Raw genomic sequence first — 24,877 nt, forward strand, 5'->3', positions numbered from 1 at the left:
CTCACCCAGACTGTACTGATTCCTGCATGGCCTTAAAACAAAGTTCACACAGGTATCTGCCCCCACTTCTCTGATTCTCATTGTCTGCATTTATAGGCTGTACCTCCCTCTCAACCCCCCATTGTTAACTCCAGGTTATAGTCCTAGCTATTGGCCCTGGATTATATTAAATGGTAGCTGATGTTCTTTCAAGGGCTAAAATGCCATGATCTTATGAATCCTGCCCCTTACTCTCTTACATTTTGAGTTAGAAATCAAGTCAGCTGATCAGTAAATTGAGTTGATTAAATTTTTGCCCTGACATAAATGTAATCTGTATGAGTAGGAGATGACAGCTTAGAAGACAGTCTGTGTCTTCCCATAGTTCATCAGATAAACACTCTAATTGGATAACAGAGCTCAGTTTTAAAGTAGACTGAGCTCAAAGGTGAGCTAGCCAAGGGCTAATGCTAATGCCATTGATCCAATTCTCAGAAGAGCAATTAGGGCCCTAATGAGATGAAGACCTTGGGCTTTGGTGATAGCACCAGAGAGAAGTTGAGAAGCTATGTTGAATGGCCCTACCAGCTTCTTTGGGGCAAGCTGCTTGTTTGGGATTCACCCATTGCTCAAACGTCTCCCAGATGTTTGTGCAAGATCTGGACCCCTGCATCGCCCAACCCTCTTCCGTTCCCAGTTCTCTTCTTGTTAGGATTATAGATTCATGGTGCTAACCATTTGATTTATCTTTGATTTGTCTTTCTTTGTCAGGTGCTCATTTTTAAGGCTACCGATTTAAACACATAAGCTGAGAAATAAGTTTCAAGTTCTGTCAAGTTCTGTTAGAATGCTGTTTCGCCTACTTCACACATGTGGTATATTAAGGGTTCACCTTTAGCAACAGCCAATTAGTAATTGCCAATACTGCTTATGTGCGGTGTGGGATTCTTAACAGTTGCTATGAGAACCTTAACTTTTGCATTCCCTGACTCATTTTACATGAACAATGCAAATGTGAAGAGATTTGAAGGGGAGGGATGAGAAGACAGGGAGCTGGCAAATAAATGAAGCCCTGTTCGCTCTTAAATCACTTTGAATGGTAAGTTCCTGGTGCACATTCTGTTCTTCCACCTCAAGCTCTCTCATACACGTTTGTTTTCCCTGAACCCTTAAGAAAAAAGTAAAATAGTTTGACCTTTATTTGCATCAAACTTAAAAGCAGTTCAAGTTCAATACTTAGCAAGAAGATTGCCTTTAATGAGCCAAGTTTAGAAGAGCTGGATTTTAATCTCTTAATGTTTGGAAGGAGATGCGATGTGCATACACACTGAGAAAGTAAGCTTACAGCTTTAACTATTAAATTCAAAAGTGAATCACTCTCCCAGCAGCATTTAAGAGCAAAAAAACTGTGTGGGTTTCTTTTGTTGTTTTTTGTTTTGGGGGACAAAAAGCATCTAATACAGCATGTGCCTGTGTGTGAAATCTTGCATTTTGAAAAACACCCTTCCCTCAGCAGACCAGAAGTCATCTTTACTTGTTTTGGACATCACCTGAGAACAAAATTTCTTTTCCAATCCAAGGTCCTTTGCCTTATTTGAAGCTGCCTCCCAGCTTGGATTTGGCCCCAGCACAGGGTGAAATGTGGGTTAGATCCTCTGAAGAAGGAAAAGGTGCTTCCCTCAGCCTTTGTCAGCGCTAATGGCCAGCTGTGTTTTGTGCTCTATCACTTTGTTTTGCGTTTCCCTTGTCATTTGGTGGGCCAGGCTTTATGCTGAATAGAAGATAAAGAGTGCTTATCCTCCACTCCCTTTCCTCTCAGTTCTCTTCCTCTCACTGTACTTGAAAGAAAACTGGAATGCTGGGACAGAACTTCTTGATTTGCCCTTTAGAGTAGAAGCTGTAAAGAGACTGTGGTCACCAGGACCCCATGAGCTTTAGGATCCCAAGAGCTTTAGAATAGTGCTTTCCAAACTTATTAAATGGGTCTGGAGTTGGGCCAGAGAATTTGCATTTCTAGCAAGTTTCCAGGTGATGTCAATGCCAGTGATTTGCAGATCCCTCTTTTGAGAAGAAAGGGTCTAGACTTCCCTCCCCCTTTTTTTTTTCTCTAGGTTTGGGAATTAGGAAATATTCATTGCATACACAATGCATTAATGGCTAAGAGAACAGGTTCTGGAGCCAGTCCCCACCTAGTCTAAGTTTAGGCTCCCTAACTTGCTAGATAAACGAAACTCTCAGTTTCCGCATTAAAGAAGTGGAGAAAAAATAGTGTCATTGTGATCAGCAGATCATCCTTGTGATGTGCCTCTTATCCGATGACACAGCATTTGTATGATGCAAAGAAAGCCCTAAGTGGCCATTTCGATCCAATACTTGATATATGAATTGAATCCTGTCCACATAAATGCTATTGTCTGGGAAGGCCTTTGCCTTATGACATTTTAGGGCATATCCTTGAACCAATACTGTACATGACTTTCCCTCCCATCCATGAAATGAAACTACAGTCCTGTTACATTTCCTTCCTCCTGCTCAGATTTGCCCTTGTTTGGTAAGAGGTGCAGAGCTCTTAGTGTGCATACTAGGCTGGTCTGTCATTGTGGCCACATCTTACAGAGATGTAATGGTAGCTGCAGATTAAATCTCAGATGTATATAAGATTACAGACTCTTAAAAAAGATTCTGGACCTCACACTCATTAGGATGGCTACTATCAAAAAACTAAAAGATAGCAAGTATGAGCAAGAACCAATTTATTATTTTTTTTAATCCCCAAACATTTGATATGCAAGCAAGCACCAATTGAGAACAAATCTAGATTTGGAACCCTTGTGCACTGTTTGTGAGATTGTAACATGGTTCAGCTGCTATGGAAAGTAGTATGGAGATTCCTCAAAAAAAATTTAAATATAATTACCATAGGATCCAGCAATTCTGCTTCTGGGTATATATCCAAAGAAAATGAAATCAGTATCTTGAACAGATACCTGCAGTCCCCTGTTCATTGCAGCACTTATTCACAATAGCCAAGATACTCAAACAACCTAAATGGCCATCTAGGAACCAATGGATAAAGAAAATGTGGTATATACCTACAATGGAATGTTATCTAGCCTTAGGGAAAAAAAAGGAGATCCTGCCATTTGTGACAACATGGATGAATTTGCAGGTCATTATGCTAAGTGACACAAGCCAGTCGCAGGACAAATATTGCATGATTCCAGTTACGCGAGGTAACTAAAATAGTGACACTCATAGAAACAGAGAATAGAGTGAATGGTGGTTGCCAGGGTCTGGGAGCCGTGGGAAACAGGGAGTTGCTGCTTGACAGGTCTAAAATTTCAGTTATGTGGGACAAGTAAGTTCTAGAGATCTGCTGTACAATATTGTGCCTACTGGTAAGAGTACTTTATTTAAAAATGTGTTGAGAGGGTAGATCACGTGTTAAGTATGCTTACCTTTATATGGAAGGGGATAGGGAGAGATTCTCCTTCTTAAAAGTAATTTCTTCTTGTGAGTAAAGCTAATTTTGGGGGACAGAATGTGGTGGTCCAAAACGGGCATTGGAAATATGAGGCTGAATTGATTAAAGAACGTGCCTGAGAGATCAGGGTCCATTGCACAAATCCTGGTCCCTGACCCTCTTTTATTAGTATGTGTGGGAGCCTTAGCAAGTGACCTTAAGTGTTGTCTTGTGTCATTGAAAAAGCAAAAAAAAAAAAAAAAACAAAACCAACAACAACAACAAAAACAAACAAAAAAAACCCACTTTCTCTAGCTGAGGATCCTTTCTTTCTTTTCCTGGACTTATTTGGACCTGCATGTTGCAAAATCTACATTGCTACATAAAAAGAGGTAGCTCCTATTCATCCTTCACTTCTCAGTTTAAATACCACTTTTCCCCAGAGCAGAATAAGCCCTTCCCCCTCATCATGGGTTCTAGCTCCCTGTAGTTCCCCTCCCTTACTTATTTCCTATTTAGTGGAGGCTTTCTCCAAAAGACTCTAAACTCCTTGAAGTTTTTGTGTTGCTTGTCTCTATTGTATCCCCACCTAGCAGTCCTTGTCACATAGTAGGCACTCAATAAATTTGTTGAATAATTGGAAATTTCATCTATACAGGAAAGCGATGTATATTCTTATATACAAGTTTATTGCTTAGCAGATTTTGATCTTGATTTCTGTGGGATATTATTTCCAATACATTAATAGATTTTTGTTTTGTGTCATATTTGTGGCACCAATGTGCATTTCTGAGAATCTCCTGAGAGGCTGTTCTACCTCTAGAAATGAAGACTGCACGTAAATAGAGATCATCACTATTTCCAAAGGGCAGGCAACAACCACAGAGGATGCAAATTGATGGAACAAGCTTAGGGAGCAGGAAAACACAAACATCTCTGAGAAACTGTTAGCTGTAGGCTGAAAATTAGGAACTCTGAGATTTCTTGTATTTTTTCAGACCCCATGGCCTAGCAGCCCCTGGAGATTCCTCAGTAGATCCATCAGCCACTGAGGAAAGCAGCTGTGTTAGATTTTATGGCTGTTTGCTTTAGCTTTCTGTGCTTGTAACTCATTTTTGACATGGCAGTTAACAACAATCTAGATTATTTCTGAAGTTGCTTATCAAAATTGAAAGTGTCAGATACCCAATATTTTGAGGCCCATAATTAACATGAACATTTTTACTTAATGTAGATGCCTGTAAAACATCTTTTATCAATAGAATCTCAACCATTTTTTCATAGTGTGGGTGACTGTAGCACAAGTAAGAGAAACCTACAGTCAGAAGAAAGGGGCTGGCTGCAGTGGCTTACACCTGTAATCCCAGCACTTTGGGAGGCCAAGGCAGGAGGATTGCTTGATCAGTTTGAGACCAGCGCTGGCCATATAGTGAGACCCCCATCTCTACAAAAAATTTAAAAATTAGCCGGGCATGGTGGTGTGCACCTGTAGTACCAGCTACTTGGGAGGCTGAAGTGGGAGGATCACTTGGGCCTGGGAGGTCGAGGCTACAGTGAGCCGTGGTCACTCCAGCCTGGGTGACAAGACCGTGTGTGTGTGTGTGTGTGTGTGTGTGTGTGTGTGTGTGCGTGCGTGCGTGCGTGCGTGCGTGCGTGCGTGTGTGTGTGTGTGTGTGTGTGTGTGTGTGTGTGTGTGTAAGAAAGCATCTGTAATAGGGTCTTTGATTCCTCACCTGCCAACATCAAGATCTGCTAATGGGAGTAGAGTGTCCTGGATCTCTTTTCCGTCCCCTGAACTTTTCCTCCCTCCTATTTTACCACCTCACACACTTCTCATTCTAAAATTCCTCTTCTAGTCTTTTTTACTTTCAATCTCTTTTCCCACCTACTCCTATTTTTCCTGCCTTTAAGTTTTTTCTCCCCCACTCCTTCCCTCTAATAGGAAAGGAGGGCAAGTATGAAGTAAACATTTGCATGTGCATGTGGACTGAACCAGTTAGTCTCTGTGTTTGTGGCTTTTATATGGATTACGCACTTAATCTCCCTTAACTCTCTCAATCTGCCCTTTATTTAGTTTACAGTCATAATGATACTAATTGGGGCAGTAAAAGAAATGTCAACTAAAAAGTGAAAAGTGCTTTTGATGGAGAAATGTTTTTCCTCGTTCATTCCACCAGCAATCATTTTCACTTGGATTTGAAGGTATTGGAAAACAAGTCTTGTTAATTTTCATTTATTCAGTGACTGCTTATCCAATTTGGCAATTATCACTTCCTTCTCTGGTCTCTCCTGCTGCTACTCTTAGCCTTTTCACGGTTCCTCTTCCACCATAGGGAAGGAGAAAAGGAAGGAAATGAAATTTCAGCATTTAGTGTAGCTACTTATTTTTAATTTGATCAGTTGATTACTGTAAGGCAGTATATAGGTTTGAGATGAACTGCATTTAGATTTGGGAAATTGAATTGGCTTTAAAAATATATATATTTGCTATCTTACAAGCTCCTCGTGGGATTGTGGGCAAAGATGGACCTGCTGATTGATGCAGACTGGACAGTGGATAGGGTGGCTATGTGAGCACCTCTCAGTGAAATGAGTCAGGCAGAACCTGCTTTCCTTCCTTCCCCCCTTACTCCAGCAAATATTTATGGAATGCACACTGTGTTCTGGGGACACAGCAGGAAACAAAACAAAAGCCCACCTTCATTAAGCTAACAGTGGGGTTTTGTATGGAGATGCTGTACTAGAGATCTTATCTGTGAAAATATCTATCTTTACTCCCCCCAAAATGCAGACTATAAACCTCATTACTGCAGGAGCCCTTATTATTACCTGCTTGGGTAAAATAGTCCCTCCCCCATTTTTGCTTGAGTCATGCTTCTCCTTGATTAAATAGTGGCTCCGATGGTCTCTTGAAGCAGGGTTGAAAGAGACTCTGGGGAGATCATCTCATCTTTTAATCTCTTATGTCTTTGGCTTTGTATAGAGCAGCCCTCTCTCTCTTTCCCTGGAAGCTGAGGCTCCATCCATGTGACCCCTCTCCAAGAGCTTTGTGTTTGTGTTGGCAGAAGTTAGGATCTGGAGAGCAATATTTCTTACAGATTAATTGCCAAAGTAATTATATTGTAAAATAATATGCATGATTGATATTTAATATATCCCTCTCCAGGGAGCTGGAGAGCTTCATTGATTTGGGAAGATGAGCCAGTTGCTTGTTTAGGAGCAGAGCTTTGTATGAAAAGCCAAATTGATGGCCTGGACCTAAAGACAAAGAGCAGGTGATGGGAGGTGGATAAAGCACAGCCTCCAGAATCATAAAGGGTGTTGCACCAAGAAGTCTCCCACCAGTTCCACTTCCAGAAATCACAGATCTCTAGGAGATGACAGGCAGCAGGTTCCCTTACTGAGACTCATGTCTTGTTTAGAATGAGTATCCCTAGTATCTGCAGTGGGATCCTGCCAATAAAGAATCTCCTCCCTGCCCTCTTGCTGGCACTGGTTTGAAGGATACCTGCTCAAGAGCAGAATCTGGTATCTCTGTAAAGTCTCTTCCTCTCCTTTCTTGTTGAGCAGGGCACATGCAGCTTCTCTGTGTGGGCGACGTCCACGTAAGGAGAATGCCTTATTTATTTTGGGTCCATGAGCTTGCGTAATGTGCCTATTTAACACCCTCCTAAAAGCGCTTTTCAGCACATGAGCAAGTAACGAAGCCCACTAAATCCTGCCTCTTCTGGGCACACTGGGCTGTTTAAGGTTGTTCCTGCGCTGTGTATTTATGGACAGGAGCTGGAGTTATGACATTTATTTCTGTTGGTTAGGGCACTGATATATATCTGCCTGCATCTCCCATGGAGAACCACACCTTATCTTGAGAGAGAGATGAGAGCATTCCCATAACTCATCCTGCCAAGCACTGGGACTGTCAGGGTGGGAAGCTACTTTTCTCCCCCTAGCCAGTGGAGTTGGGGGGCGTGGCACGTGGTTATGCAGAGAGACTTTGGTGGTAAAATTATCTAGGATTTAAAACACGAGAGAGAAAAATGTAGCTCCTAGTAAGCTCTCCTTTTGCTGTCATGCTTTGTTCAACCTGCCCCCCAGCCCCCTTTCTCAGGCATATCATCAGCAATCCTTGGGATCTATAGAATCAGTTTATTCCAGTCTTTTGCTCTGACAGGATTCTGTCTCCTAACCAGTCTTCTTCTTCTGTTCTCATGACCCTTCTGGCTTGTACAAGGGAGACCAGTCTAAGACACATATCTGCTCACATCATGCCCTGCTTATTACTTCTCATCCGTTCCTTTGCCTTCAAAATAAGACATACATGGCCTTACATGATCTAAACCCTGTTCATCCTTCTAGCTTCATTACCCACATTCCCCCACCATCCGCTCTTCCTGAGCAGCAGCACTTGAAGAGTCCAAAACTAGTCTTACTGGCCTCAGGCGTCTACCCCTTTCTGCTCTCTACTTGGAATGCCAGTTGCCTTCTCTCTTTTTATCATCACCTCCCAGAACCTGGTGTAAGTAAGTATATGGCTCCAAAGAAACCTCAGTTTAGCATACACGTCTCTCTTCCTCTAGCCTGTGTTCCTGGTTTATCTCCATATGCCCAATCCTTAGCACAATGCTTATCTTGTAGCAGATGTTGCATCTGTGTATGCCGAATGAACAGAGATTGTCATCTAGTGATCTCCTGCCAAGTCTCTGCTCCCACCTCCTTGCTCTATGACCATACCTGCTCCCTGAAATCCAGAGCCCCAGTATGTCACTTGCTCCAATTGCCCCTGCATTTATAGCAGGACTGTGGCAGATACATCTGGATACTTCGTCTCCAGGAGCAAGTCCATGTTGAGGAGGGTGGTACACTTGGAAAATCAGATTAAATACTCCTTTAATATTTAATTAACTCTCTTTAGCTCACTCCAGGCAGTGAGCAGCTGCATAAAGGTGAGGTGAGGTTACAGAACATCTCTGGAAGTTCATGTGAGAAAGAGGAGACAGGGCTCTGGAGTGGTCAGGAGAGGCTCGATGGATGGCCTAGAGCTTCAGCAGATCCCTAAGGCCTGTTTCCTGCACTGCCAATGATTATTATTGGCCTACTGCTGCGTTCCAAGAACAGGAGCAAGTTATAGTTTAGGGCACATTATCTCTTAGTTATCCCAGGCCTGAGTGCTATGGTTGGAGTAGTTTGATGATATGTGTTTACACATCTGCACATGTGCATGTGTGCATAATTTTTTGCTTCCTTCTTCCCTGACACTATCTCTTGTTTATTTTATGGGTTATTACTTATCACCTTCTATCACACTGTATAATTTACTTGCTTGTTTTATTATCTTTTCCCCCTCTTCAGAATATAAAGTTCATGGAGGCAGAGATTCTTGTCTGTTTCAGTCCCTGTCATATCCTCAGCACCTAGGACACTGCCTAGATCAGAGTGGGCATTTAATCAATAGAGACCGTTTCCCTAAACAGGAAAATCCTGAGCGGCCATCTAAGAAACCTAGTATTTACCAGTCTACTATTCAATGTTCTGTGGCCAGTAGAACAGCAAATTATTAAGTTGCATGATCCTATAGTTCTGTCCCCAGGTCCCCAAGAAGATAGGTCCAAGAACAGTTTTTCTTCAAAGGTATCTTGTTATGTTGTCCCTGCTGCTTCTGAACCATGAGAATAGCAAAATGACAATGTTAGCACCATGTTGGCATCATTTGGAACTAGCAAAGCAGCCCGGTTGGCATTTCACTAACTAGTGTCCTCTCCTGTAGAAGTTCTCAGCATGCTGATGAGAACCTGGCCCTGTGTACGTTGTAGCCAGTTAAATGGCCCTATCATTGTGAAGGTGTTTCTGATGAATTGAAATTCATTCCCTCATCTTGTTCTGCTGCTTCCACAACTGCCATCCTATTGATTCAAAAGAGACTGAGAATATGACCTCCTGAGTTTCAGTGTCTGACATTGTGTTTCTTGGAAGGCTGTTGTTTCTATTCCACTTGTTATGTACCTTTTAAATAGCAAAAAGTTATACCCTTGCCTTGCTAGCCTTGGCTATACAGTACATATTCTGGGTCTTCCAGAGCAGGATTTCTCAGGATTCTTAGACTAAGAATTGTGTGATAATAATGATGGCTGCAGTTATTTTATTTATTTGTTTATTTATGTATTTATTTTTGTGAGATGGAGTTTTGCTCTTGTCGTCCAGGCTGGAGTGCAGTGGCTCAATCTCAGCTCACTGCAACCTCCACTTCCCAGGTTCAAGCAATTCCCCTACCTCAGCCTCCCAAGTAGCTGGGATTACAGGCGCGAGCCACCACACCCAGCTAATTTTTTGTATTTTTAGTAGAAATGGGGTTTCACCATGTTGGCCAGGCTGGTCTCAAACTCCTTACGTCAAGCAATCCACCTGTGGCCTCCCAGAGTGCTGGGGTTACAGGCGTGAGCCACTGTCCCCAGCCTAGCTGCAGTTAATTGGGCTGTGATCACCAAGTGTTCAGCTATTTCTTCAGCTCACGCAGGGGTCCGTGTTGAAAGCTAGGGGGCATGAGGATACAAAGCGAAAAGCGAACTATGTGAAACAAAAGGCCAGTAGAATCTGCTGAAAGCTGAGTAGTATAGGGCCAACCCAGATCCAAGATTCAGATCAGCCATTGGGAGCTTCTTCCCTGTCAAATCTCACTGGTCCCTGCTATCCAGTGATTGAGGATGAATCACTCTTCTGAATTATGTTAGTAGGCACTTAGTGTTTACCAATGCTGTTACATGCTTCATAGTAAGTTATCTGATTTAATACATACAATAACCCTATTTTTATTTTCCCTGTTACCCTTATTTTGCTGGTGAGGAAACTTTGTCCAGTCGTCTGTGTCTGCATCAACTCTGGAACTATTCAAGACCTGGACTGCATAGCCATGCATGGTGGCCCTGAGATGCGCAGAACTAGGGCTGGCCTGAGCCACTTTGCTCCACCTTTGAGTGTCAGGATTGGCAGGAATGTTTAAATAGAGTCATGTAAGCCTAGAGTCCGGGTTCCTCACAGGGATTTGAGCTTCTGTGTGAAGGTATGTAAAACCCCTGGATAAATGTAAAACCCCTGGATAAATATGACGCATCTTAGCTTGACCATTTTACCTCACTTTCATCCATGCTTATGTCCAGAGTGCCTGTCCCTTATGGAACTCTGCCTGCTCCATTTTGAAAGAGGTAAGTGGGGCTCTCCTGCCTTCCCCCACTCTGTAGAATACATAGAGAGAGGAGAGCTGCAAAAGAGTAAACCACTGGACAACTTTTGGGAGGCATTAGGTATGAGTACCCAAGTAGAAGCAGTGACTTCTCTGTCCCCTGAATTTTCTGCACACACAGAAAGTGTGATCTGAGATGAGAGTTGAGGGTACAGGGATGATGAGAGCATGCAGCATGCTGGCAGGTTCACTGATTGCTGCTCTTATTATGGTTCTAAGGCAGTGTTAAATTAGCCAATTAATAAAAATGAACACACCACTGGAAGCTACATTTGTGTGGGGCTTTTTGTTGTTGTTATTAAACTGGCTAATTTAACACCATCCTAGAGTGGTAGTGATGATAATAGCAGCAGCCCACGAGTTCAGAAGAGGGTGGGGGTGATTCCCTCCTGAGCTTTCCCAGGCATTGCTGCGTGCTCTATGTCGTTACTTGGTGAGGAAACGGGATAAACAATAGCTAGACGTCTGCTGGCAGTCTTGGGACTCTGCAGTGTACTAGCCAGATCCCCATCATCATGGCTATACCACTTAGGAGTGTTTCCCTGGCAGACTGCATTGCAGTCATTTTTATATACACATTCCCACACATGTAGCCGTCTATGTATTTCTTCATCCCTGGGTACCATTCTAACAGTGGCTTTCTATTTGACTCAGAGTGCAAGCTGGGTTCTTACTGTGGCCTGGGAGTGTGGCCTGTCTTCCCTGTGTTTTGTTTCCTCTCTCTGACCTTATCTCCTGCTCCTGCTACTTCACTGCCTCTACTCTTGTGTTGGGGCCTTTGCACTCTCTTCTGGATATCCTTAGGTTCAGTCCTTCTACTACTTCAGATCTTTGGTCAAATGCTACTTTCTCAATAAATGTTTCCCTAACCCTCCTCTTTAAAATCGCAAAACTACCCCATCCCCTTTCCCTCTTCCATAGCACTGTCACCGTCCAACATGGTATGCATTTTACTGGCTTGTCTGTCTCTCTCCACCAGGATGTTAAATTGCGAGAAGGTGAGGATTTTGGTCTGTTTTGTTCATTGCTATGTATATCTCCCCAGCATGTAGAACAATGCCTGGCACGTGGTAGGCACTTGATACATATTTGTTGAATGAATTGACTCTAGTAGCCACAGTATTCCCCTATGATATGGAAATCTATGTTGTATCAGTTTTCATTTCACTCATTACTGGGTAAACATCACCCAGCAGAAGAGTTCATTGATGTTCCCTCTGGTTCCCCTGTTGCCTCTCGTCTGCTATCTATTCTCGCCCAGGTGGAAAAGAAGGAAGTGGAAACAGATCTGTTCTTCTAGCTGTTGGCCATTCGTCTCTGGAACTTACTGGGTGGCAAGACCAATCTAGCAGCACTTCTGCTTCTGTCGCTGCTTTCCCAGGCTCACATTACAATATCTAGGCCAATATTATCATTGCTGTCACAGACACCCTGTTTTTCTTAAGCGTCTAAAATGGATTCTCATTGCTAATTTCCTAGCACAATGGTGGGCATAGGCAGTACCTAAGACAGATAGTAAGTGCATTGTGTGGGACTACCCGCATTCACTTTATTGGTCCTTCCTCACTAAATGCCATTAGCAGCACACCGTCCCACCCCAGCTATTGCCACAACAAATGACACCCAGCCCACACACAACGTACACATTAGAAAACACTCTTTGGAGGTTGATACTGTTCCTACTTGCAGATCTCAAATCTCTGGTAGAAGAAAGCAAGCATTGAATTACAGTCATCTAGAAAAGGGTGGAGTGCAGAAGTTTTGCTGAGCGTTGAGTCACCACCTGAAGTTAAGTAATGATGAATAATTAATAAAGTGCAATCAGCCGGGTTATATGAGGTTCTCCATTCAGCTATATTCTGTAGCCCTAGGCTTATCAGTAGCTGAGAAAATAGACATTAAATCTGTATCCACCATGATTCCTTTGTGTTGATGTAGGAAGAACAAATGGACCAGGTTGCAATCTATATTCAGATCTTCCCTGTGTTATATTTTAGGAGAGAGATTAGGACCAGACTGAGAGTCTTTAAGGGATTATATCAGGTGCTGCAGTGCTACAGTGAAATTGGAATGAAAACTCAACTTCTGTGAGTTTCAATACTATTCTGCCAGCTGCCCAGAAACATCCTGGGATAAAGCTTAGGGGAATCCCAAGAGAAGTTTGGTCTTGGGAGAAGAATTTTTAGTACCAAATGTGTCCCTTCCTCTCCACCTGGACTTGGGAGGTGTAGGCACATCTCTGGCAGAGGGTGCCTCAGACCCTAACAAAGTCAGCTTTCCTTCTTCCTAGCAAGAGAGGGCATTAATTAAATACAGCCCTATCATTTTGGACAGTGTAAATTCACTCGTATGTGGGTCCACTGTAGGTTTTTCCACAGCCCTAGCATTTTACCCTGATTGTTACTAAATGTGTAAATAATGTAAAATATATACATACCTGCTTCACAAATTTAAAACTACAATACTTAGTTAACTTAGGAAGGTCTAGTTGTAATATATTACATAAGTGTATTTTCTAAAAGAATCAATGAGAATTTTTTTCATACGGTAACTACAAATGGTGTTTACTTACATATTTTCTTCTTTACAAATAAAGCTGTATGATAGTAAGATCTAGATCCAGGCATCTTCATTCTGAGCCACTTGAAAAGCAAGCTGAAACTTGAGAACAGAAGAAACCTTAGGATGATAGCACAACAAATAAAATTAAATTCTTTGATTAAGTGTTTGCCACTGTAAAAAACACGTGCAAAAGCACTCATTTTCAAGAGAGGAGGGAAGAAAGCAGAACCTAAAACCAAAACAACCAAAATTTAAATACTACTTTTGCCATGTGAAATTGTCTAATCAGCCTCATTTTCTTCTATTGCCGTCATCAGCTTCTGTTTGTTCTGATGCTTCATTTTTAGTATCGTTGTGGGCTTATGAAAGCAGAAAGATTGCCTGAGTTGGAACAAGCTTTTCTACCATTTCCTATGTGTCCATTCTCAACCAGAATAAATCAGTGCAAATGCCAGTGTCCACTCCCTCGCCAGACCTTTGAGACCTAGTTGGAAGAAAAAGGGTATATTTTATCAAGCTACGTGAAAATCAACAGGACACCCTCCTGCAACAACAGAGTTGCCCTTTGTTGGCCGAAGTGCCTCTTATCATTACCTGTGAGAGCTGATTGGCCTGAATGCTGTCAGCACCTGCCCTGTGCATCACGTGATCTGATCCTATAAGCATCCTAAGATCATATTGCACAACTCTTAGAAATGAGTGAGAGCATTTAAAGGTAGAACAGCTACATTGGTACACATAATTTATGCCTTTTCTTGCTGTTACTAAAAAGAAAAAGTATTCTAGAGAGTTCTAATATAAAGCTGAGGAACTCTTTGCATAAGGGAGTATGATGTGTTCTCTCTCTGCTTGGAATTGCTGGGCTGGAAGGAAGATGGGGAAAGGGAATGAATACAGTCAAATAAATTAAGTCTTGAAACCCAAATAGTGCTGTGTAAGCAAACTGACTGCAAATCAAACAGAGGAGTGTTAGCTAAAGAATACATGATGTTGGTTGAGGCTGAACAAAACCAGATTCTTTGTATATACGTATATATTTCTCTGGACGTGTGCAGAGTTGTTGCATTTCCACTCCCTTAATCTCAGACATCTTTGGCAAAATGTGTTATCTGTCCATGAAGGAGAAAACTGAAGAGTATATTTCCCCCAAATGGCAAAGCGTAGGCTTTATCAAATGTAGACACGCCTGTTGGCAACAGAAAGCAGGGTGTGTATGGCTTTTCTGTCTTTAGGAATGCCCATGTTTCCTATGTTTCTTACCATTTTTCTGGCTAGCATATAAATCTGGAAGGTTAGGTTATGGTGTGGGTCATAACCATCAGGCCCAGTCTACTCTCCATCCCCACTCTGCAGGCAGCTCTGACACCATTTCTGGAGCAAGCATTGAAAACTATCTGACTGTCTGGTTTTGTAGATGAGGAAACAGCACAAAGAAATGGAGTGGCATTGTTACAGACTGTGTCAGTGGCAAAGCAGAGGCTTCATCCACTGGACTTTCAGCTCTACAACTTGCAATCAGGCATAACATGTTCTTAACTAGCCTTTTTGAACAGACACCTCTCCGAGCCAAAGCTTCTCTAAGCATCAGTTCAAATGACTCCATAATCTCTTAGAGTCTGTAAAAAACTTGAGAGTAGAACATATTTTCTTCCTTCTCAGAACCTCAAGTCAAATCAACAATTACTTTATAGTTTGTTGTGATGATTGCATTCTGTTTTATCTGTTTTTCTCTAAGTTGTTAAACAGCCTTTGGCCAAAATCATTATGTTCTGACCTGAACAAGGAGATTGGAGCAGCTCTATTCTAAGCTGTGTGAAAATGCAAAGCATGGGCAGGGTGCAGCAAGTTGTTCACTTTGGATGGAATGTGGATGGTGGCTGAGTACCCAGAGATAAGACTGGAGAGGCATATTTCTAATGGGGCACTAGTGGCATTTGGGTGGAACATTTCCTCCTTGTGGAGGACTTCCCATGAATTGCAGGATGTTTACCCCTTAGCTTCCCTTCCCAAATCTTGTAGCACCCTTCTGCAATCAGAAACATTGAGAACCTCAGTCAATCACCCTCAGTTTCCCCCGTGCTCCCAGTGGGTGTTGCATAGTCATTAGATCTGTTGGTTGGTTGGTGAGAGTGCTGGAGAAGGCAGAAGGTCAAAACGGAGGCAATACTGAAAACATAGTTCTCCTGGTTTAGGAGCTAGCACTCTCCTTCCCAGTAGGATCAGTATTTATTGACATGCAATCCAGAGAGAAAACTCTCATGCCACCTTGATGCTTCATAGACAAGTTTGTGGCAGGGATGGGGGTGGTGAGAAAAAATGTGTTTGCTGAAATGACGATGGAGCATATCAGCAAGGAATGTAATTTCTGCTTTCATGTAACTATCACTTGTTGCCATCCATGCTGTATCTTTCAGGGAGCATGAATAACTATGGCTTGATGTACTCCCTTCCTGATTTCCCAGCTGTTGTCTGTTCTTCATGCTTCACAAACTTCAGCCAGAAACATGTCCTAAGATCTAGGAGATGCGAGCCTTTCCTTCCTACTCAGCACCCTACCCCTGCTGGCTTATCCTCACTCCTGCCATGCTCTTTAGAATCCAAAGTATTCTCTAATTGTGTTGTATATATTTATCCATATTCAGTTTTTCTTGATATACCCTGCTTTTACATTAGGATACGGTTACTGTGCATTTGCCAGGAAACTATAGTTGCTAAAAAAATATTTCCAAGAGATATCTGTTGAAGTTAGTGAGGTCATTAGCTCTCTCATCACCAGTGTGGCCACCTTTAAGCCATGGCTTGGACCATGATTAAATATGCTAAAACTCATCAGGAAGATTATCCTCCATAAGTATTAATTATATAATAACACATACTTCTCAGGGTGTTTTACTATATGTGTTTCCCCCTGGATGCTTATTACAATGCGGTGGGGTAGCAAGGGTTGCTCTTACTGCCATTTAACAAGTGAGAACACTAAGGCTCTGCAAGGTTATTAATTGGCCAGGGTCACACAGCTTAATTGGGGATGGACCTGGCACTTACCACTCCACCATTTCCTCTCTCTCCTTTTCAGGGACTGAGGGAGAAGACCAATTTTATTTGTCCTCTTTGGATGTCAGAACAATGTTGCTTTTTTTCAAAGAATATTTTAAGCTTTTCAGTTTCAATCTTCCATTGAGACACGTTCTTTATCCTTCTGGCAAATTGTGACCTCCTGTCAATGAAATATCTCTGTCCCCTTTCAACGACTCTACATTGGGTTTTGAAATTTGTCTCAGTAACACAGAGATCTGCAGTCTATGTTGTCTGATATGTGTATGTAATGTTGGGAAAAGCCATTTCCACAATAGTAGGAAGTTAAAGATTTTCGTAAAGTGGGGATGAATTATAAAATAGTCTACTTTTTACTCTTCTAGCTCCCATTGAGTTTCTTTTTGTAAGGTTTGATTAGACATTGACAGAGGGAAGAAGAATGCTGGGATAATGGTTCTCAGATCACAATTTAAATTAAAATCAAATCTGATTGATATTGTGAAATGTTGTGTTCATATAGTTTGCACACAGAGTCTGAATAATTACCTTTTTCGATGTCTAAGAAATTATAACAGAATTTGTTGGAGGAAAGAGCACATAGGATGCAGTTGTGTTTCACAAAGCCAGTTCCTTTTCTGGCTTAGAAGCAAGAGTAGCAGGAAGACTCTGGCTTGTGCTCTCCCAAGCATAACACAACAGATCCAACATCTCCTGAACTGGGCTGTGGTTCTCAGAAGAAACTCAAGGGCCCTGGCTGGGTGCATATAGTTTGTTTTTGCCCCCAACCCCCCAAATCCTTGGCTTCCTTCTATTGTAAACATCTGGAGCAGCATCAGCAACCGCCCGCACAGTTGTGCTTGAGGTATGGTCCTCTGGGCAGCTTTTACTCAGTCTTTACGACTCAACTCCATCCAGAGTTGCCTCCTGCACGTCCTTCTCTACCTCCTCTGTGTTCACCCGCCATCTTTTGCTGCCTCTGTTATTGCCTAGTCCACTAGCTAGTAACTGTTCCTTTGCCTGGAGTTTTGACACTGGCAACACAGTGGAAGTAAATAGTTAGTGGTGGGTAGGTGGGTTCTGAGTCCTGAGGAAGAGGATTACAGTAGAATGTACATTTCTCTGGTTAGTCATTGCGAGTGCCTTGAACCTGGGAAGGGAAGAGGGTATACCGAGCTGCTTCCACCACATGTCCAAGCAGAACCAGCTAGCCTGCTTTCTGTCCTCTCTAACACTAGTGCAGTAACGTGCTGTATGGGAAGAAGTAATGATTTAATATACAGATACCTGGTTTCTGATCCTGGCTCCATTCGCTCGTATACAAAATGAGAAAGTTACACAATAAGAACTCCAGCTTTAGGCTGGGCGCAGTGACTCACGCCTGTAATCCCAGCACTTTGGGAGGCCGAGGCGGGCGGATCACGAGGTCAGGAGATCGAGACCAGCCTGGCTAACATGGGGAAATTCCATCTCTACTAAAAATACAAAAATTAGCCGGGCATGGTGGCGGGCACCTGTAGTCCTAGCTACTTACTCGGGAGGCTGAGGCAGGAGAATAGCGTGAACCCGGGAGGCGGAGCTTGCAGTGAGCTGAGATCGCGCCACTGCATTCCATCTTGGGCAGCAGAGTAAGACTCCGTCTCAAAACAAAACGAAACAAAACAAAAAAACTCCAGCTTTGGAAATTCAGTGATATATTCCTTTTTGAGGGATGCACTTTACTGTATTCATTTCACATGTGAATTTTAGAATCACAGGAACAGTCTCAAATTCTGGATATGCCCTTTATAATCCCTGTGATCTAGGACAAGTTGCTTAACCTATCTTTGCCTTAGTTTATCTTCTATAAATTAGAGTTTCTCTAAGTATTACATAGCATGATGCCTTTATTTAAAAAGTGCTTGATCCAGTGCCCTACGCAGCAGAAGGGTAATTTCACATTGTAGTCATTATTGTTATGTGAGTTTCTTCTCCAGTAGTCTATGTAGTCACTTGTTATACTTTAAAAAACTTCTAATTGTATGTGAACCTAGTTTTGATAATACAGCTATTTCCTATGTTTTTTTAAAGTCCATCATAGTCTATCAGATTATCTGTTCACTTGGGAAAAGACATCTAAAAACAGAATTCCTTTGGATAAATCAGGTAACCTAAGTAATATAAAGTGCATTCAACCTGAACTGACAGGATACAGTGGAAAGAACAACTGTCAAAAGATAGGGTTTATAAGCTGCATTTTATTGCCAAGTTGCCATGTGACCTTGTGTAAGTCATTGAATATCTCTTATTTCCAGTAATGTCCTCTGTAAAAATAAGGAGTTTGGACTCGATTTCTAAGGTTCTTTCTCCAGCTATAACATTTTGTGATTCTGTGAATGCTTAGGTGATACGTGAAGATGTCTTTGCTGTCACTGTCTTTTCCTTTTTAGGCAGGGAAACCTAGGAAAGATAGGCAGTGTGATTTTCTTTCTCAAGTTTTTTTTAAGTTCTGTGTGTCACAGCATGGTAGTCAAATACATATTTTCTAGGTCCTTTATACATGAACTTGTATGAGAGTATATCACAGTCTGTCATTTTCTGTTGAGCACTTGCTGTTAATCCCTTTTCAATTTTATCTTGGTAACTTTAACCCCTGATTCTTCCCTGATTGAGTCTTTGTATGATTGTCCTCTCATGTGATATGTATATTAAATACATACATCTGCAATACCTTCACCTCAGCTGTTAATAAAAATCCTGATTAGGGCCAGGTATGGTGGCTCATGCCTATAATCCCAGCACTTTGGGAGGCCTGGGTGAGAGGATCACTTGAGCCCAGGAGTTTGAGACCAGCCTGGGCCACAAAGCGAGACCCTGTCTCTATAAATAAATAAATAAATGTTTTAAAAAATAAAAATCCTGATAAGGCCCCAGTGTGGATTGCCATCACCTGATCATTTTTACAGGACCACAAAAGCAGTGAATTCAAATACTCAGATTTATTCATTCCTTCAACAATCTTTACTGAGCTGCTTCTTTACTGAGCCCCAAGCCACCCTTTGCAGACTGATTGTTTTGCTGGCGTTCAGCACAGAGTTATTTCGGTGTCACTTTTCCCTGTGGCTCAGTTTCTTTGCTGTTAGGGGTGGTCACCAACCATTTTACAAATCTTAGAAGGCTACAGGCTTTCTCCCTAGAAAATGCCAGATAGATGAAGAAAGAAAAAGGTTTGTAACCAGCAAAGGAAGGAGAGAGGGCTGTGAAAAAGCATCGTTATTCAGAAGGATAAATAGTTTATTATGGCTGTCATGTCTGCTAGAAGAGGGACCGTGGTTAAAGGTAAGTTTGGAAAGTCAGATACCCCAGCCTTAGAAGGGCCTTGTGTCTGTGCAAGGTTGTTTAGATTGTACCACATAGATCAGTTGTTGGTGACGCTGAGTCTTAGACATTCTCAGTAAATAATGAATCTGAAGAGTACAGATAATCTTCTCTTCAGAAAATACATACAAAGATGTTCATATAATTTCACTGGGTTTACAAACACCAGCCTCTCTCCCCCAAGCCCATTCTTGACCCCTAGTTTAGGAACTCCTAAGGTAAGTTATCAGAAGCAATGAAAGATCGGTGATATATTGTCATTAAAATAAATTTAAGTGTGACTTATATACAATAAAGTACACAAGTCGTAAGTACACAGCTTGCTGAATTAGTTTTTTTTTTTGAAACGGAGTCTCACTGTGTCACCCAGGCTGGAGTGCAGTGGTGAGATCTCAGCTCACTGCAACCTCTGCCTCCTGGGTTCAAGCGATTCTCCTGCCACAGCCTCCCAAGTAACTGGGATTACAGGCACATGCCACCACGCCCAGCTAACTTTTTTGTTTTTTTAGTAGAGACCAGGTTTCACTGTGTTGCCCAGGCTGGTCTCGAACTCCTGAACTCAGACAATCCACTCACCTTGGCCTCCCAAAGTGCTAGGATTACAGGCGTGAGCCACCATGCCTGGCCAGCTTGATGAATTTTTATATATGAACATAATTTCAAGTAACCACCATACATGAAGATATGAAGTATTTCTAACACTCCACAGGACCCTCCTGGTGCTCCCCCAAAAATTATCGGTATCCTTTCCGACCTCGGTCATCATAGATTAGTTTTGTCTAGTTTTTGGGTTTTTTGCAGCAGGGGGTGAGGGGGGTGTTTTGTTGAGACAGAGCCTTGCACTGTCACCAAGCTGGAGTGCAGTGGCACAGTCTTGGCTCACTGCAACCTCTGCCTCCCAAGCTCAAGTGATCCTCCTGCCTCCGCCTCCCAAGTAGCTGGGACTATAGGTTCATGTCACCATGCTAATTTTTATATTTTTTATAGAGACGGGTTTCGCCATGTTGGCCAGGCTGGTCTCGAGCTTCTGGGATCAAGTGATCCCCTGTCTTGTGAAGTGCTGGGATTACAGGTGTGAGCCACAGCACCTGGCCCTATCTTTGAACTTCAGAAATGGAATCACAATCTTAGTTTACCTTTTTTTTCTTGAGACAGTCTCTCGCTCTGTCACCCAGGGACCCAATCTCGGCTTGCCGCAACCTCTGCCCTCTGGGTTCAAGCAATTATCCTACCTCAGCCTCTCTAGTAGCTGGGATTACAGGCATGCACTATCACACCCGGCTAATTTTTGTATTTTTAGTAGAGACAGGGTTTCGCCCTGTTGGCCAAGCTGGTCTCGAACTCCTGACCTCAAGAGATCCACCTGTCTTGGCCTCCCAAAGTGTTGGGATTACAGGCATGAGCCACCGCACCTGGCCAGTGTACCCAACTGTTGTCTATGAGATTCATCCATGTTACTGGATGTAGCAGAAAGTCATCTTTTTTCATTGCATTATATAATTTTCAAAGATCCCTTTGACCGCAGTATGGAGACAAGATTGGAGAGGGCCCAAATGAGGTAAGGAAGTCTGGCTGGGAAGTGGTTGCCATGTGTCTGAGAAGAGGTGTGCAGCCTGCCTAGGCTGCAGAGTGGGAATGAAGAGGAAGGAGCAGCCCTGTTTAAGGAGGCTTTAAACCTGGTTGGTGCTTTGATAGTACAGCATGAGGAAGAGAGAGGTCAGTTTTCTGGCTTGTTAATAACACAAGGTTTGATGAGGTCAGTTTTGACAGCTTGGATGTTAGATGACTGTGAGTGTTTGCAGGTCTAGATTAATTCAATAGAAATGTCAGAAATGGAGATTAAAACTTTGAGAGTCATCAGCTTATAGTGGAATTGGAAGCACAGAGAGCAAATGATTGCCTAGGGACTGGATTTGGAGTGGGAAGCAGCTAAGAACAGACCATTGTGATGTTCGGAGGCTTCAGAACTGTCAGAAAAGAGGATCTGACAGCAGAGACTTAGATTGAGAAGAGGTAGGAAGGGCACTAGGAGGAAGGGCAAACAAAGCAGCCAAGCCAAGGGCAGAGGAGTGGGTTAGAACTGTCAATGTCAATGATTTGGGAAGAGGAGGCTTTGAAGCTACCTGAGGTGAGGTGGTCTCTAACATCTCTCCTCTTCCCAGCCACCCCCATTCACTGCTCCTGTTCACCAACCTCATTCTTTTGGTTCTGCTCTACCTATAGCTTTATACTGTGTCATATCTATGTGTGCGCCTATCTTCCACAATGACCTGTGTGGATTCTTGAAGGAGAGACACCACATTACTCCCACTTCTCATTCCTTTCCAAAATTTAGCAGAGCCGACCTTTTATGTATTAAGTGGTCACTATGTCCAAATTGCCTTTGTTTGTAAAGCAGCCCTGAATTGAGTGGCCTTCCCTGGCCTGACCACCTGAACCTCTGTGGGGGCTGTCTTGCTAAGGAAGCTTGTGCACAGCCTGGCTATGTTCCTGCCTTTTGTCAGGAGACAGGGAGGTTGAAAACCCAGCTCTGCAGAGTCTCAGTAGCAGCAGACAGTACTGCCTCTCTGGGAATGCTACTGTCTTCCAGCAAGCTAGGTGGCTTCTTCACTTACATAAGATGTGTGTGTTCTGGCAGGGAAGAGCTGCCTGAGTGAGTGTTTAGCAAAAATGATTTGTGTGGAGTTATTTTGAGACCCCAGGGAAGGGAATGGCAGCCAAAGCCTGCAGTATTTTAAACCACATCACTCATCCACAAAGATTTAATATGATACAGCATCTCAGCTAGAATATTGGTGAAAGAGAAGTAAGAATGTTAGGGTCCCATCAGATTATAAATGCCCGTTATCTCCATCCATGCAAGGTGAATTTGGAGTGGTTTGGATCAAACGTGGTACTTGAAGATTCGTTCATGCTCCTTCCTTGATCTTGTCTGCCCTGGAGATACCAAGTAGAAGACAGAGTTGCTTGCTGGGGGGTTGGCCTGGGCTCCCTTTGGAGCAGCGATTTCATTGCCCTCTCTCATTCACTACCTCGGGAGCCATTTGGTTTCCAAGGAGATACAGAAATGAGCCCACTTTTTATGCCGGTCCAAAATACTGACATTACTTAGGTGATTGAGCTTCTTCAAATTCCAGGCTGTCTAGGAGAATTCCCCTTCCAAAGCATTCACCTCTCCTCCTGACTCAGGCATGAACAGCTGTCTGCTAAGGGTGGGTGAATTCAAGAATATAGGATTTTCCAGTTTAGTGACATTAGGGGAGACAGCCTCCATGTGAAACACTTCTCTTGTTTTTGTTTTTCTCTTGGCTGTTAGGCTGTGAAATTTGCCTCACCGCTCCCCTGCCCTTTTGCTGACAGCTGTCCTCTTTGCATTCAGGAGCTGGTATCTCCCTAGGATGGCTGACTGAGATAGAAAAGGCCATCTTCCTTTGTCCCCTGGGTCTTGAGTTGTATTGCTGAAGAGCATCTTGTGCCAGGAGATCTAATTGCCTTCTGACCTGGGGGGATCCACTTGGGCCAGAGAGTGTCCAGGCACTTTGTAAATTGCAGAGGGAGTTACCCAAAGAGAAAAAGCCCTATTTGTGACTGGCCACTTGATTTTGTTTGTTTTGTTTTATATATTTAGAGGACATACAGTTTTTTTAATGATAAAAACTATGAAAACCAAAATCACAAAAGAGGCATACACAAACCACACAGCTTTTCAGACTCCCCAAATTTCCCTACAAGGACGTGCAGCCCATCGTTTTTCCGTTAATTTAGGTGTTTTTGAGCAGGCCACTTGTTTACACCCCAGTATTGAGTTGAGTGTAGTAGGGAGACACTCAGGAGAAGCATTACTTTTGTTTGTGTATGTGGCGCACGTGTGTGTATGTGTGTGTATGTGTGTGAAAGATTGACTCCCCTCGTGTGTGTGTGTGTGTGTGTGTGTGTGTGTGTGAGATTGACTCCCCTCTGCTTGCACCCCGGAGCAGCCAGCAATCAGAGTAAAAGGCTTCAGCCAAGTTTCTTTCTACTTGTGATACTAGATAAGAATGGCCTGACAGAGAGCAGGATTAAGATATGGTGGAGAGGGAACAAGGAACCAAAGTGAGTGAAAAGGCACAAACAAGCCAGCATCTACCAAAGTCTGCAGGATGGACAAAGGGAGCAGAGCAGGCAGCCAGCCTGGGGCTTTGGAAGACATGTGAAGGGTGTGAGACTGGCAGATCACTACAGAAGGGGCGGCTCCTCTCTTTTGCCCTGGCATGAGACTTTCTTCTGTGCGCTGTGCCGAGCACGCTACCCCGTTCTTCTCTCCGCTCCACTCCACTCTAACACCCCCACAGAGGTGTTCATGGCTGTCAGTAGGCAGGTCCGGCTCCATTCAGCATTCTTCCTACATTCTTCCCAAATACCAGTTTCTGATTTGGGTCATTGTGACAGTTGCTATGTCCCACCATGGGCTTATACATGAGAGCTCAGCCCTCAGAGATGGCCACTGTGGTTTCCTTAGCCCCTCCTCCACCCTCTTCTCCTTTCCTCTCTTATTCCCCACCCTATTTCCTTGGGTGAGTGAGCACAGACAAGTGCACAAGCTCACACACACCCCTTGGCTGTCATAGGCACCAGGAACCCTAGTCGGGGAATGTGCTTTGTGGAGAGCTGTGTTCAGGAAGTTTACTCCTCCTCTCTGTAATCAGTCCTCGCCACTCCCTCCCTTGCCCCACCCTTATTAGAAATCCTGATTTCTGGCAAGCTTCCCATCCTGGTGCTGTCCTTCTTTTGTGCAGAGCACACTGGAGCAGCTTTCCTCTCCCTGGAAGACAGGCACAGCCTGATGGCCCAGGTTAATACCTCCCGCATGGCTGCAAAAATAAAAACCAGATGCGGGTCTGTTGGGTACCTGATTTTCTCCCTCACTGCCCTCCCTCTTTTCAACTGAAGCTTTGTGTCCAGCATGACAGTTGAAATCCTGGTGCTTTGGTGCACTGTTGCCACACTGTGACGGGCTAAAAAGCTTCTGCTGAGTGCACTGCTGTGCCTTCCCTGTCCACTGGCCACAGTGGTGACTGAAATAGTCATATCTGCAATGTTGCATCAGTGGAAAGTAAAGGATGCAGAAGTCCTTTTCTTTCCCTCAGGTCTCCCAAACAGGGAAAATCATCACTTCAGTAGAACAATCTTTTCCTGAATTCTGCAAAGTGAATTCTGGGCAGTGTTTTGGATTTGCTGTTCCTTTTGATCCCTGAGAGCCCAGTGAATGA

At 43.2% G+C, this 24,877-nt stretch overlaps 1 protein-coding gene and 1 long non-coding RNA gene across 2 annotated transcripts in view; one reads left to right on the plus strand and one right to left on the minus strand.

Moving 5' to 3' along the window:
• The window catches only part of SND1 (staphylococcal nuclease and tudor domain containing 1), a 433,869-nt gene that overhangs the window by 293,678 nt on the left and 115,314 nt on the right, over positions 1–24,877 (plus strand).
• The window catches only part of LOC129060469 (uncharacterized), a 61,381-nt gene that overhangs the window by 7,972 nt on the left and 28,532 nt on the right, over positions 1–24,877 (minus strand). The window contains exon 2 of the long non-coding RNA XR_008527239.2: positions 13,249–13,337. This is a non-coding gene — a long non-coding RNA (uncharacterized LOC129060469). The remainder of the gene's footprint in view (positions 1–13,248; positions 13,338–24,877) is intronic.

This window comes from Pongo abelii, chromosome 6, assembly GCF_028885655.2.
Source record: "Pongo abelii isolate AG06213 chromosome 6, NHGRI_mPonAbe1-v2.0_pri, whole genome shotgun sequence".
Lineage (NCBI taxonomy): Eukaryota > Metazoa > Chordata > Mammalia > Primates > Hominidae > Pongo > Pongo abelii.